The following is a 15,230-nucleotide window of genomic DNA, read 5'->3' on the forward strand; positions in this document are numbered from 1 at the left end:
CAGCCTGAAATAGTGAACCTGCTTGAAGAAATTGCCATCCAGGTTCTTAGTTTCTTAAATAAAATGTTGTGAGCTTTGACTGTAAACACAGTTTGTTGCTTCTGTTCCACAGGCGTCTATTCGCACCCAGTTATCCTGTGACTGGAGATAATCTTCAGGATAAAGTGTCAGCCATTCTTCTGGCAGACCAGAAGGAAAAAAAAAAGATGATTTGTAAAGCCACGGATATTAGCTGCAGTTTTGGATAAGGTTAGTTTTTTTTTACCCAAAATACTTGATTTTGAGCTCTCATTTATCATTCTCTCCTTGCAGATCTGGAAAAATGCTCAAGGCAGATACTTCTCTTCTCCGTAAGAAATGCAAAGGGATCCGACGTGAAATGCACCTGCCACTCATCATCATAGTTCTCTGTATAATTACCATTGTAATTCCTTTGTCATCATTGTCAAAAAGGAACACAAAACTAACAAGTAATTGGTAACCAAATGATCTTTGGAGTCCTAATTACAACTGATTATCATCAAATAACCAGTTTGTTGGAAATGTTAAAATGTAGTGAATATAATGCTCTATCTCGATGTGATCTACTCTGGTTGAACAGATGTCAGAGCTGTGGGAATGCATTTCCTCAGCATTAAAAGAGCTTGAACACTACAGGCAATGATTCTGTTGAGGAAACTCCCAGGGAATCCTTTCTTGGCATGTGTGCCTTTAAAGACCTTACCAAAGAAACAGAACCCTGGAATTTCCTCACCTTCCTCTGTCACTGTGGATGGGCAACATCCATTCTGCTGGAGGTTCCTTGCTTCTCTCCCCTTCAGCTATTGTAGTCACCTGCACTCCCAGCAAAAGCATCACCCTCATTCCACCCTGCGCCATCATCCCTTCAGTCATTTAATGAGCTTCCCCTTATCTCAGACCCTATGGGTGGCACGATAGCACAGAGGTTAGCACACTGCTTTTCAGCGCCAATGATTAAAGTTCAATCCCTGCTGCCGCCTGTAAGGAGTTTGTATGTTCTCCCTGTGACTGTATGGGTTTTCTCGAAGTGCTCCTTGTACATTCCAAAGATGCACTGATTAAGGTTAGTGAGTTGTGGACATGTTATGATCATGCCAAAAGCACGGCAAGACTTGTTGGCTGCTTGGCCTGTGTTGATGAAAATTACACATTTTACTGTGGGTTTTCTTGTTTTGAAGCATGTGTGAAAAATAAAGGTTATCTGTCAAATCTTTAATCTTTCATTTAATTCACTACTCCATCCAATCACAAACCTTTCTTCTCAATACATTTTGCTTTACTTATATTGTTGCCTGAAGACTCTAATATCTTTAATTTTTGATCCACTAAAACCGCATATCAGCACAACGAGAGGGGCTAAATGGCTGATGTTTCTCTTCTATTATTTTTAATAATACTTTCTTAATTTCTTTCTGTCACCTCCTCAATTGCTGCCCACATGCTCAGTTCATTCTTCCTGCATTGGTTCCAGCTTTTTCAAACTCATCGTTCACCCATAATGCATAGCAGCTCACTAAAAAAGAACAACAAGAACAGAAAATATCCCAAACGTCAAGAGGTGAGGAAGCATTTGTGGAGAGAGAAATGAGTAACCTAACAGTAAGAGAAAAAAGTTTGAGATGAAACAACTTTTTAAGTTGAGAAAAACGGGAAGGAAAAGAAAACACAAAAGATAGCCTGGGAAAGGTTGAAAAATTGATGGATAGACAAGATCACTTAATAAAAGAGATGATGCTGAAAGAGAAAGCTGCAAAGCAAAAGTGAGCAGTAATGAAATTCAGCAAACAGCACACTCTTGTCAAGTCAGCAAAGCGCAATCTTTTGCCTCTGTGCTGATCTCAACAGTTAAAAAAATTTTTTGAAACCCTTAGCTCTGAGTGGAGTCATCAGGACACTGTCGTGATGGAGTTTCAAGAAAGCAGGCTTTCTTGTTTTTACGAGGCCACTCAACCCAGCACAGATGGGAAGCGTGCAAGGGAGCCAGCTGGATTTGAACTGGGGAGCCTTCGCTCTGCGGTCCAGCGCTGATGCCACCACACTCCAAGCCAGCACATGATCTCAACAGTATTGACCTTAAATGTTTCAGCATTTGTATCCATAGTCATAATGGTGTGATTCTGAGCCTGCAATTCAGTGATCAGATGTTGTACGAATTCTGCTTTTGCTCAATAGTATTGCCGATATCACCCAACCAACACTGCATTGTGCCTGCATCCACAACTTTACTGGCCAGTTCTGTGCCAACATTGTACAAAGCCCTGGACCAGCTGAGTACCAGATTTGTGTATGTTCTGACATTGCTCAAGGGCTCTGGAATGAATCTGCCAATGCATCCAGCACTAATTGTATATTGCATTCCAACCTCCTTCCACACACTGTCCCATCACCCTGGGCCTTGGTGGCAGAACTTGACCTTGAGTTGGGCCTCTCAGAGCTGGCACCTCCCTTCCCTGTTGCTCAGTGACAGATGTGGATCAGGGACACTATCTGGTGGTAGATCCAGAGTAAAGTAATCAGCAAGGGTGAATTACACATCTATTTACATCCAAAATGTCAGCATATAAATTTGTTAACGTTGCAAACTCAGGTACAGTATATAGATCAGCATGCTTAGATGTGATGAATGTTTCAGGTTCTCTGGAAATCTTCCTGTGATATCCCTTTGCTTTGCATCTCCCTTACGGGCTCTGTCCTTGATCCATTTCAGTTACAGACCAATTGATATTTCCACAGTCACTCTGGAGAAACTGGTGCTGCCCTCTGCCTGTCTCCGGGACTTCACTTGCCTGTTCCTATACTCTGATGTATACTACAATTCGTACTCAGAGACCCCACTATCCTTGTGTTGCTCATCTCCATTGCCTTCACAGTGAAGCTTTAAGTTGTAAACCTCATCTCTACCTCCTTTGTCTTTATTAGAGTCACAGAGTCACAGATCAAAAGAGTTCAAAATTAATTCTGCTGTGCTTGGGCTAAGGCACTTTTAGCAAACAACATCAATGTCAAATCACAGACGAGAGAAAATCTACGGCTGCTGGAAATCTAAGCAACACGCACGATGCTGGGGGAACTGAGCAGGCCGGGATGTATCTAACGAGAAGTGTAAATGGTCGATGTTTCGGGCTGAGACCGTTCATCAGAATTAGAGAGAAAAGATGAGAAGTCAGAGTAAGAAAGTGGGGGGAGGGGGAGGATGAAATACAAGGTGGTAGGTGAAACAGGGAGGGGGTGAGAGGGGCGAATTAAAGAGCCGGGAAGTCAATTGGTGAAATGGGGTTGGTCGATTGGGAAGTCAAATAGGAACCTATCTCTTTGCAGCTTTCCACCTTCATTCTTGTTTCCTCAGAATTAACATTCCAATAGGACCTATCTAAGAAGTTCCTCAACAACAGGGCTATTTTTTGATTAAAAACAGAAAATGCTTTAAACACTGAATTCTGCTTGGAAGGCTATTAGCCTTAACTACAAATAATCTCTCTACAGACGTAGCCTGATCTGTGGAGTATTGCCAGCATTTTCTATTTTAATTCACGTTTCTGAAATAAGTTGGCCATCGTGTAATTTCCCTCTGTCAGCTTCTCCTGAGCTTTCCATAGTTTTTGTGCTGATGAGGCCTCCGTTGGTCAGAGTTAAACTCAACGTAAGACTGTCTTAGGGACTTCAGCTCCAGATTTTCCCCTTGGTGTTTACTTCTGAAGCCTTCCCCATGAGCTGGTATAGTCAAAAGTCAGTGGAGGTTTGAAATCAGAGTTTTCCTTCTCCTAGATGAGCTGCAGGCCACGGTTGACGAGCTCTATATGCCTGAAGCAACTGGTTTTAAGGCACCTCTAGCCCGCCTTCACTCCTTGGTTCTGCTGTGCTCAGCAGCTAAGCCAGACATGAAGACCAGGTGCTGGATTTGGTTGACAGAGACTACTTGAGTTGCATCCATTTGGGAACATTTAATAGGTAGTAGGAGCTTGTCCCTACTACCCCCCCCCCCCCCACCACCCCGGAACCATCTGTGCTACTGCCCAATCTTTCCTATGCGTGCATTCTTCTGGTGATCTCTTATGGTTATACTTCTGACCTGCTGGACATTTCCTATCTTCAATATCACCACTTTTATCTCCTCTCTCTTTGAGCAAAGTTGGTGAAAAGGTCAGTTTGTACATTCTTATTATGGACAGCAGACAGTGTAAGCCCCAGGTGCTGAAACCAGTGAGTTTTGAGCTTATATGCACATTTTCACTTGAACGCAACTCTCTCAGTGCCTTTTGTGTTGCAACTAGTTTCTCAATTTTTTTAAAAAGGAAAGCCTTGCATGTGAAAGAGTTGGCTTCTGTTTTCATGTCACTTAACCCACACGCTAATCTCTCCCTCAGCTTTCTATCCCAAACTGCATTACGATCACACTGCCTTGCCAAGACTACATCTATTAATTTTTTCTTTCCTTGTTTCCTTCCAGTTCACTAATGCCTCCAGTCTTCAAGATGTGATCTCAAAATGTGTGATAGAACATGGAACATTGAAATCTACAGCACGTTGCAGGTCCTTTGGCCCACAATATTGTGCCGACTGTGTAACCTACTTTAGAAGCTGCTTGGAATTTCCCTACCACACAGGGAAATGCTGAGTACCTGAGTAATGTGAGAACTCACTGAAGTTATCACTGTTGACCACGGTTGATGTCGTTCCTTTTCACACCTTGAGGTGCATTGGGCAGCATTTCTGCCACGTCCGTAGCATTTGACTGTTTTTCTACAAGGCCCGGTTGCTAGAAGTTCAACCCAGCATAGCTGGAAAGCGTTCAAGGAGCTAGCCACATTCGAACTCAATGTCCGGTGCTGATGCCACTGTACCTCTGGCTAGTGATTGAGCCACGGTAGATTATCCATAATTTGTAGACATGCAAAATCAAAGGTCAAGTTTATTGTCATATGCACAAGTACATATATGCATGGTGCAATGAAACACTTACTTACAGTAGCATCGCAGGCACATGTCATCAGATACACAACATTCAGAAGAGAAACATAATTTAATCATAAATTATACACTGTTTTTATAAGAAAGAACATAATTAGAACAAAAAGCAAATGATGTTCATTCCTTACAAAGTGGTCATAGTGTTCATACTGTTACGAACCCCGTAACTGGGTCAATTACCAGCAAAGATAGAGAGGTCCGTTGAAGTCTGATGGTACTATTTTTAACAGTATTCATTGATAAAAATACACAAAAATAGTATCAATGCAAACATACAGATAATATACGTCATCAATACTAAATCTTAAAGTGCGGGTATAGTAATAATCACTAAGAAATAAGCTCTATCGTTGTCTAGGGGATAATGTATTGTCCGATGGAAATATAAAAGTCACTCAGTTCATTCAAGCTGCAGCTTTTTGGTTGGAGAGAGAGACAGATTTTGAAACTTGCCAGCTTTTCCTTTCATCCGATCTTGATCCGTATTCGTCCTTTAGCGAGGCCGTTCCGTGGAAGACTTGTCATCTGGGCAAGGATGGACACACACAAGTCCCCACTGGTCTCATATGTTTCTCCTGGTGCGTCTAAAGGGATTGTTCCCCAGACCCTCTTTTACCCTTACTCACGGGGTCTCAGATGTCAATCAGGTTGGGATGATGCAATCCCTCAACCAGCCCACTCTGGTCATTCCCTAAGGGCTTCAATGAATAGTACAGTACTCAATACATAATTCCGTCTCCAGGAGACAATGGCTGTTATCCGTGGCTTTGTATCGCTGAGGCCAGGACACACATTTCAAACCCTTGTGGATTCTGCGTGTCTCTCTCTCATTTCCTGGGTCTCAGACCCAAAATAATAGCGATCTTGCGATTCTCAAAAAGGAGGGGGCAACTTTGTACTCTTCGGCCTCTCAGAGTTGTGGCACATTCGTAACAATACTGAGGTAGTCATTACAGTTGCCGAAGTTGGTTGAAGAACTGATCGGTTGAAGGGAAGTGGCTGTTCTTGAAACAGGTGGTGTGGGATCGTACGAGACCGTGATGCAACCAGCCAGGGCAGTGTCCAGACAGGGTAAAGCTATGAAATGGAAGCTTTCGGAGACCATAAAAGGACAATTTCTGTAATAAGGATCTGATGTTGGTGATTACAATTACAGGCAAATAATCACCAGAATAACTTGCTTGGATAATTTGTATTTTGTTCTTGTACATCTGACACCATGGTTCCTTGACACTATAGATTTTTTCTTCTAAGTTCAGTCAAACACCTACCAGGAACCATGTCATCTTATTTACAATTACAGTGGATTCTGGTTAATTGGGGCACATCAGGTCCAGTACATTTTGGCCAATTAAGTGGCTGCCCCAATTAGTCAGTTTCATGGAAATAGTTAAAAAGGTATAAAAACTCAAATTGCCATTGAACTGAGTAATGCATTATGTACTAAAATGAAATACAGAACAAATTAGAACACTACCAATACTACCACAGTACTATAAAACTGCACATTCATTCTTTTTGACAAAACACCACTATGAAGTGAAATACATAATTAGTGTCGGGTTTTCTTTTTGTAATCCTCAGGTTCTGTTGGCTGGGTAAGTCGAGGTAAGTCTGTCTCCACCAAACGTATGAGACTGAGGTGCAAAACCTCCTGTTAGTGTGGATGCTGCGTTATGTGTCACCCTGTTACAAATCAGTACCACGAAATAATGAACCGTATACCATATGCAATTAAACAATTTAGCTTTATAATTCTTAACTTGACTAAAGGGTTAGTACAGTAAAACAAAAAGAAAAGGGCCCATGTTAATGAGACAGTCTAATGTGCACAAGTTGCTCACCGTTTCTTTTTCGCTGGTCCTCCATCGATTTCCCTGGGTTTCATCGACTCCCGGCCCCACTCCAAGTCCACTCCTTCCTGGTGTCTACAACCTCTCCTTTCTGGCATCTTCTCTCTCCATCTTCCGCTGAACAAAAGACCCAGACATCCCAAAGTGTCCGTTATCTCTAGCCATAATCCAAACACTCCTGCTACAGAAAAACCATTACATTAGCAGTGGAAGCCTTCCCCATGTGTTACACGTTCATAGTTATCATTGTAATAATTTTTTACTACCATAGTATAACAGGAGTGTTTTGTTTTCTTATACCATTGGTCACATTTTCCTCTGGGGTGGGGAAGGATCACATGAGACTTGTCCACTTTGTTTATCTGTGTTGCCAGTGTAAACTGCTACAGGTGCATCTGTTTTTGATATATCACATTAGCTGGATAAATTATAATATATGATGAAGAACAAATGAATGCATTCTTTACTATCATGCCAAAGATATACAACAATACAGCCTTAAAGAGGAAGGAAACACATGCAGACTTCTAAAATATGAAATTTACTAAAATAGCATAATAACAAGACCATTACAAGTACCAAACTTGTAATTCTGAAGTATATTGGAGTGTGCTGGGTTATAGTGCATTTACAGCTTTGCAATAATTTCATCAGATGGAATATCTGTTGCAGTGTGTGGTGCCAGCAAATTTGCTGTCATTGTATATAAGTTGCAGCAAGTGTCTGTTTTAAAAGTATTTTTTCCCTTTTATGGATCACTTCATTGTGTTCTTTAGTATTGTTGTCCATGTGTCATCGATGTCATCACAGTCAGAACTTCTTCAATCACCCGAAATAAATCCAACATGCCTCCTGTGCTTTATCACATTTCCTGAGTTGTCCAGTGTAGTCTATTTGTACTGTTTCTGCTATCTCGTCTTGAGCTCCTTAACTGCATGTATTAATCTTGTTTTACTTTTGAAAGATGTCTTTTGTTTCATTTCCCCTTTGCAAATTTGTAAACTCACTCAGCCTGATTTTCCAAGTCTGGATTTTCATCCATCCCGGTCTTCATTGCTGGTATAATGTTCTGTAAGTCTTCTGAACTGTTCTGAATCTTTGAGTATCACTATTCTTCAATCAATACTAAAACCAGGTAGGTGCCTTCTGTACCCAATAAAGTGGCACTTAGTGCATGTTTGTGGTCTGCTGCTGTTGCCCAATCACTTCATGTTTTGATTTGTTGTGTGTTCAGAGGTGCTCTTCTCCAAACTACCGTCGTTAAGCGTGGTCAATTGAGTTACTGAAACCTTCCTGTTAGCTTAAACCAGTCTGGCCATTTTTCCTCTGACCTCTCTCATTAACAAGATATTTTCTCCTACAAAACACAAAACTGAAGCTCCCTGGATGTTTTGTCTTTTTGCTTTTTGCACCATTCTCTGGAAACTCTAGAGATTGTTGTATATAAAAATCCCAGGAGATCAGCAGTTTCAAAACACCCTGCCTGGCATCAATTATCATTCCAGGGACAAAATCACTTAGATCACATTTCTTTCCCATTCTAGTGCTTGGTCTGAACAACAACTGAAATGCTGGACCACATCTGCATGATGCATTGAGTTACTGCCATATGATTGGCTGATTAGATATTTGCATTAATGAGCAGGAGTACAAGTACATCTGATAAGAAGCCACTGACAGTGTCTGCTACATAACTGAACTATAAACATGAAATAAAAAATGAACTAAATCGATTATGTTATATGGCAGTGTGCAACTCACTGATCTTAAGACAGCCCTTTACTTTACAGCCAATAGATATTCATGACTTTTCTGAATTCTAGAATTGAATATCATTGTTCCTCATTGCTCATCCTCTGGATATTTTAACTCAAATTTTCAATGCTCCTTATTCAGACAATGATTGAGTAGACTAGGCTATTATCTGCAGTAAGGCTCATTAAGCCTATCCTTCCATTCATTGTTATTAAACACAGAGACATGAATCTCTAAACTACTTTTTGAGATACCTCACTAGGAACAAAAGATTCTTGTGTTTGCCCATCATGCCAGATCATTCAACCCAGGGAAATATAATTGCTGTGTGTTATCTACAAGACCGCAAGCCAAGCCACGTTTTATTAAGATATGTTTGTCCCCCGTGGAACAAGTCTTTGTAATTTTAGCCTCTAAGGTGAAAAAAAATACAAGCTGCATTAAATTACAGTTCATAGAAAATACAAAAACATGGGGAGCTGTGCTCAAAGAGCCTTGCAAAGCTTATGATTTGCACCATCTGGATTCAAGCCATGCTACTAAAATTACCTTAAGCACACACGAGGCAGGAGTTTCCTTTGAATTAATATCTGTTTTGAGGCCACACTAGACAACAGAGTTAAAAGAATGGAACTGTGGCCCAGATCTTCATGTTCATCACTCAATATCTGTGATCAGATCATATTTAAGAACATTTTTAAACCCTTTTGACATCTGCCCCACATTGCTTTGCTCTCTTTCAGTACTATTTACGTATTAAAAAACATTCTTATTGCAAATTAAAATAACTTTTTCTATCTTGCACCTATTAGCACCTCCAGCTATAACAACCTTAAGGAAACTTCATCAAAAATCTTCCGACATTAAACCATATTAAAACTGATAAGTAAATGTAAGGTGTTAAGGCTATTACAGATCCAACTTTAGCAAAGGCAAACAATAGAACAGTGACCAGTCAGATGACCATTGATTAGATAATTAATGTTAATATCATGGCCACATTTTTTGAAACACTTTCTGTTTGCTGCTGCACCTTGCCCAGCAGGTTTGTTTAAATCAATAATGCTGCCTGGAATGAAAAGTTCAAAGAGGGTTCTCGGACTCTCAAACGTGAGATACAAGCGGTAGAACTACTGCCCGGGAGAGAGGACTGGACTAAGAATATCAGGTAGAGACTTGAATGAGGTGGAAGAATGATAATAACAGACCAATGACCAAGATATGATGCTGAATCACGAGTCTCAGATAGCTGATAAGGCAAAGGTTGAGCAAAGGAATTTAGGAATTAGACAATTCCTGCAGAAACTGGACAAGGAAAGAGCACGAATATTAATTTATCTTTATCACATAGATTTTATATAAACTCAGCAGGAACCTTAAATCTTGCTTGAGTATTCTCACTGACATGGAATAATATCACTTCTTTATTGGTGGAATGTGTATGTGAATGTGGGTAACCCAGACCACAAGTCACCAAAGGAGCAAGAGGAGCAAACACACTTGATCAGTGATACTCAATAACTTTTAGATACACTTTACTTGTGGCTAAAATGAACACCTGCCTGAGCAAGGACCTAGACCTGCTGCATTTCCCCTACCAGCAGAAAGGTCTACAGCAGTTGCAATCTCTGGCTTTCCACTCTGATTTGGAGCACCTAGACAACAGGTGCAAGGCATATATCTGGCTGCTGTTTATTCATTATACCTCTGCATTCAATACCATCGTCCCCTCAGTATCAATCATCAAGTTTCTAAGGCTGGGCCTCTGTACCTCCCTCTACAACTGGATCCTTGACTTCATCATGGGACAAGTCAGTATGGATCAGGGATAACAACTCCTCCTTGTTGACCATCTAACTCATAGATTATGCCGCTTTTGCTGGAAAAACCTCAGATGGCAACGAGGAGGCGTACAGGAGTGAGAGTGATTGGCTGGTTGCATGGTGTCGCAACAAGCTTGCACTCAACGTCAGGAAGTCCAAGTGTGGACCTCAGGAATAGGTCGTCAGGAGAACACACGCCAGTTCTCAGTCCTCGGGTGTCAGCAGTGTGAGCAGTTTTAAATTCTTGAGTGTCGACATCTTGGAGAATCTGTTCTGGGCTCAGCCCCTTGATGCAATGACAAACAAGGCCCGAATTCATTAGAAGTTTGACGATATTTTTATCTGTAGATACACAGTAAAGACTGCCCGCATCAGAGCTTGGTAATGGAGGCTCCATTGCAAAAGGGTGCAGAGCACTGTAGACTCAGCCAAATTCATTACAGGCACAACTCTCTCCACCATCGAGAAGGCAGCATACATCATTAAGGACATCCAGAACGTGCCCTCATGTCGTTACTACCATCAGAGTGGAAGCAAGGGAGCCTGAAGACTCTCACTCAATGCTTCAGAAACACCTTCATCTCCTCTGCCATCAGATTTCTGAATAATCCGCAAGCAGCATTTCATTATTCCTTTTCAGTGCACTATTTATTTTATAATTCACAATAATGTTTTGTTCTTGCACTGTATTGCAGCTGCAAAACAAATTTCACATCGTATAGGGCAGTGATAATTAACCTGGAAAGAAAAGGTATTTGAAGTATTTGTACTTCACCGCATTGAATCGACAGTTATAGATATGCTGATTATCAAGCTGAGGAAGGCAGAAGACAGCTCTATTGGACCAACACATCTAAAGCATGAGGATGATTAATAAAACATACTTATCCAAAGATTCTTTTTGACTGTAAATTCATAGCACGCTGTTCTTCAAAAATTCCTTCCTTTGTTGAGCCTGCCGTAGCAAAGAATTACTGAGTTCTCAGCAAACTGAGGACATCTTTAAGAGGCAGTGTCACCAGAAGACGACATCCGCCATTAGAGACCCCCACTATCCAGGACATGGCCTCTTCCCATTACTATAGTCTATGAGGAAGCGCAGGAGCCTGAAGGCCAACACTTAATATTTTAGGAACAGCTTTTTCCCCTCTGCCATCAGATTTCCAAACAGTCCACGAACCCACAAATTCACCTTTTGCACGATATACTTCTCTTTGTAATTGATAGTAGTTCTTATGTCTTTCCCTGTCCTGCCGCCACAAAACAACAAATTTTATTACATATATCAGCGATAATAAGCTTGATTCCGAATATTATTGCAAACATATTTATGAAGCCTTTATCACCTTTAAGACAGTTTTATTTCATTTTTATGATAAAATGCTGTAAAACTGTCAAACTGCAGTAACCATTATGTCCCAAGCCCCAGGCCCTGTATTTACTTTCAACATTTTCAAAGGGATTACAGAATGTGTATGTAAAATATATAAATAAATTTCAATTACCATCGTTTGGATAGATTAACTTATAAAAATAAAATTTCAATTCTGATGGGCATTGCTTATGAGACACTTTGGTGTTAACCTTACTTATGATGGCTGAAAATTTATTCAGGCCTAGACTGCAGTAAATGGCCTTGCTTCTCTCCAGGGTGCTGATCTTTCACCATGGTTCCGCAGCTGAATTCCCAGGCACAGTTACTGGACAAAGCATTCCCGGCCCTTTTATCCACCAGGGGTGTCTCGCACATCTTCAACATGAAACACAAAACGAGCAGTGACAGCAATTTACCACCCTTTCAACTGAAAAAAACGGAGGAAGGAACTGCAGATTTTCAATTCACTTTCTGGTGGGCACAAGGTTTTTCCAGGACTTCAGGAAACACTGCCAAATATCAGCAGAAGAGAAAACATAAATAATTGACAAAAGAGATGAAGAATAAAAGATCATCTGTATGTACTATCAATAATATATGCAAAGTTATCAGTGAATATGACTGTAAATATACATACAAAGCCCTCATCTTTCATTACATTTTTATTTCACATCAGTTATATAATGATACTGTAAATTTGCTGTATTGCAGGAAAAGCTGCAACAATATCAGAATTGCAGTATGTATCAGAACCTGTATTTTCTATCAATATTATCACAGATATCTGTGAGAAATTTTAAAATGAAAACCTCCAGCAAATAGTTAAATTAAGGTGATTTTATGCAGGGAGTGCTTTAAAGGAGTCAGACCTTCCTGGAATCAGCCACATTAGAAATCCACATATCACTATGGCAACAGAATTGTTTTTGAAATAAAACATTTAAGTGCTGTCTAGAGTACAAATATTTGCAAGTGTTCCAGAGCATCCCTAAAATGGACGCCGCTGGTCAGTAATATTTCTATTTAAGTTTACAGAATGACTTTTGCTATTCTTCAATGCCTTTTTAATTACCATTTAAATACAAGGATTACATAAAGTTCCATTGTGATTTATTCAATGTATTTATGATGTGTGAGAAAAATTAACAGCACATCACTGTAATTTTGTGAGTTAGTGTATTTAGAAATGATGGAGACATATATATATAAGTCAAAATCTTGCAAGATCCCATATTCCTTGTCCATAAATCGTACTTCTTGTTATGGTTTTAAATCACATTATGCTATCAACATGAATTGCTGAAGTTCAGCCAGCTTTATATCAGGAGTCACTGTTTACTCTCAGGATCTGGCCAATAGATGGCTCTGTGGAGAGACTTACAAAAAACACATTTACCATTTTACATAAAAAAACAATGCACTATGATCAAGTGACTATGAGTAACACCACAGGCGATACGCTCTGGAATTAAATAACCCTCAAATAAACTGTAAACAAAATATGATTCTTAAAAGCAGGAACTTCAGAAGAATTCACATCGTGGTGGTAATAGAATTCATTCCTTTAACCTAACTAAGGTCTTGAGAAATCTCAAGCTTACAATCAAATTAGAACTTTGCAAATATGCTTGTAAAATAATTCAACTTCTTGGAAACCGCGTAATTAACAACTCACTCCTGAAATCCTGACTTGAAATATTTCTTTTCACGTTGTGAAGTCTCTTTAATTTGTGTACTGGAAATAGACTGGGCAGCTTACGTAAGTGACCAGAAACTCACTGTTATTTCATTTTGCCTTGAAGAGGTTTGCATATTTCATGAGAAAGTGACTGAGTAGCAGTAATAGATATACACAAGAACCGTCGAGGCAATTACATTAAAAAAGACACCTTGTTCACAAATAACTGATTTATTTGCAGTGACAACTCTAGAGGGAGTGGGGGTTTTTTTTGCATCTGCTGGTGATATCGTAGGATTTGGAGGCAAATGGTTCTATGATATTGCATAAATGGAACATACTTTTTAAAGAGACATTGGGGACAAGTCTAAATAGATGAAGGATGCCTTCAGGGATATTATTTCTCATACTGTAAAGTCAAGCAATATTTCTAATGTTTAAGACATGATGCCTGCACTTGGCTTGAGACAGATATATATCTTAAGATGACACCAAAAGAACACAGGGGAGTTTTTTTTATTTTTTACACAACAAGTTGCAATGCTCAAAAAGATGGAGTTCCTGTCATAACTTTCAAAATTGGATGCAAAACCAAAAAAGAACAGAGAGATCAGAGCAGAGAAGGACAAAGAGGTTAGATCTCTTACAGGCTGTATGGGCGAAAGGGCCTCCTTCTGCATTAAATATTCAGGAGTCGAATGTCAGTAAAACAACACCACCGATTTAACCATAAACCAGTTTTGATCTGGTTTGATTATTTAAAAAAATAGCACTGTTCATTTGTGGCATATATAACTCTATTTTGATTACTTGCATTCTTAACATCAGCACTTCTATGTACTTATGATTCCACTGTGAAGCATATTTTATTTCTTACTACGCAAGTATTTTATTTACTCAATTAATTTCACACCTTTTCCTGTTGCACTCCCACTCCTGTATAACTGCACAGTCAGCCCCACAGAAGGTCATGATTATGGAAATAACGAGTTCCAACAAACATCACTGCACTGTGCAAGAATATCATCAAGTGAGCAGCTGGCTTGAGAGGTTGAATTCCATACCATAAATGAGTGTGAATGCAGAAATGGCTACAACCTTATGTCGCAGGGTTTCAGACAGGGCTTTAAGTTCAGCAATGGAAACATATTACTGCTGAACCGCAAACAGCATCTAGCATTGCGCTGGACACATGCTGGTCAAATCACAGCTTCTCAATGTTATCAGCTCCAATGTGACAGCTGGATCTAATACACTGCTCCACACTCCACATTCTCTGATCACTGGTCTGATAGACTTACTCCAGCTAAAGCATTTTCTGCATTCCTGGCTAGGGAATGAAAAGCATGACTGTGTGCTTCAACCTCTTCCAAAACTGAGCTTTGAGATTCACTCAGGTGTGTTGGACAACATTGTATTTAGACTACCATCACTGCACAAGTATGAATTAACCAGTATAAACCAGGCACTGTTTAAATGAAAACAAAACTACTGATGCTGGAAAACTGAAATATAAACAGAAAATACTGGGAACAGCCAGCAGATAACAGAAGAGTTCTGCTGAGGGATCCCGAACCTGAAATGTTCTCTGCTTCTCTTTGCAAGGATGCTGCGTGCCCTGTAAGTGTTTCGCATTTTCCCATTTCAACCGGACACATTAATTCTCTCTCCACAGATGCTGGCTGACCTATTGAGTATCTCTATTAATTTTTTATGGTATATGTGAGGCATGGACTAACACTCTAGTCATTGCTCCT

At 40.0% G+C, this 15,230-nt stretch overlaps 1 long non-coding RNA gene across 3 annotated transcripts in view; it reads right to left on the minus strand.

The window, feature by feature from the left end:
- Positions 1-4,997: 4,997 nt before the first annotated feature.
- The window catches only part of LOC132399195 (uncharacterized), a 91,910-nt gene continuing 81,677 nt past the window's right edge, over positions 4,998-15,230 (minus strand). For 2 of the 3 annotated variants that reach the window (XR_009513907.1, XR_009513909.1), the window contains 2 exons: positions 6,834-7,023; positions 4,998-6,107 (listed from right to left, as the gene is read on the minus strand). This is a non-coding gene — a long non-coding RNA (uncharacterized LOC132399195). The remainder of the gene's footprint in view (positions 6,108-6,833; positions 7,024-15,230) is intronic. The other variant, XR_009513908.1, reaches the window with a different exon arrangement.

This window comes from Hypanus sabinus, chromosome 9, assembly GCF_030144855.1.
Source record: "Hypanus sabinus isolate sHypSab1 chromosome 9, sHypSab1.hap1, whole genome shotgun sequence".
Lineage (NCBI taxonomy): Eukaryota > Metazoa > Chordata > Chondrichthyes > Myliobatiformes > Dasyatidae > Hypanus > Hypanus sabinus.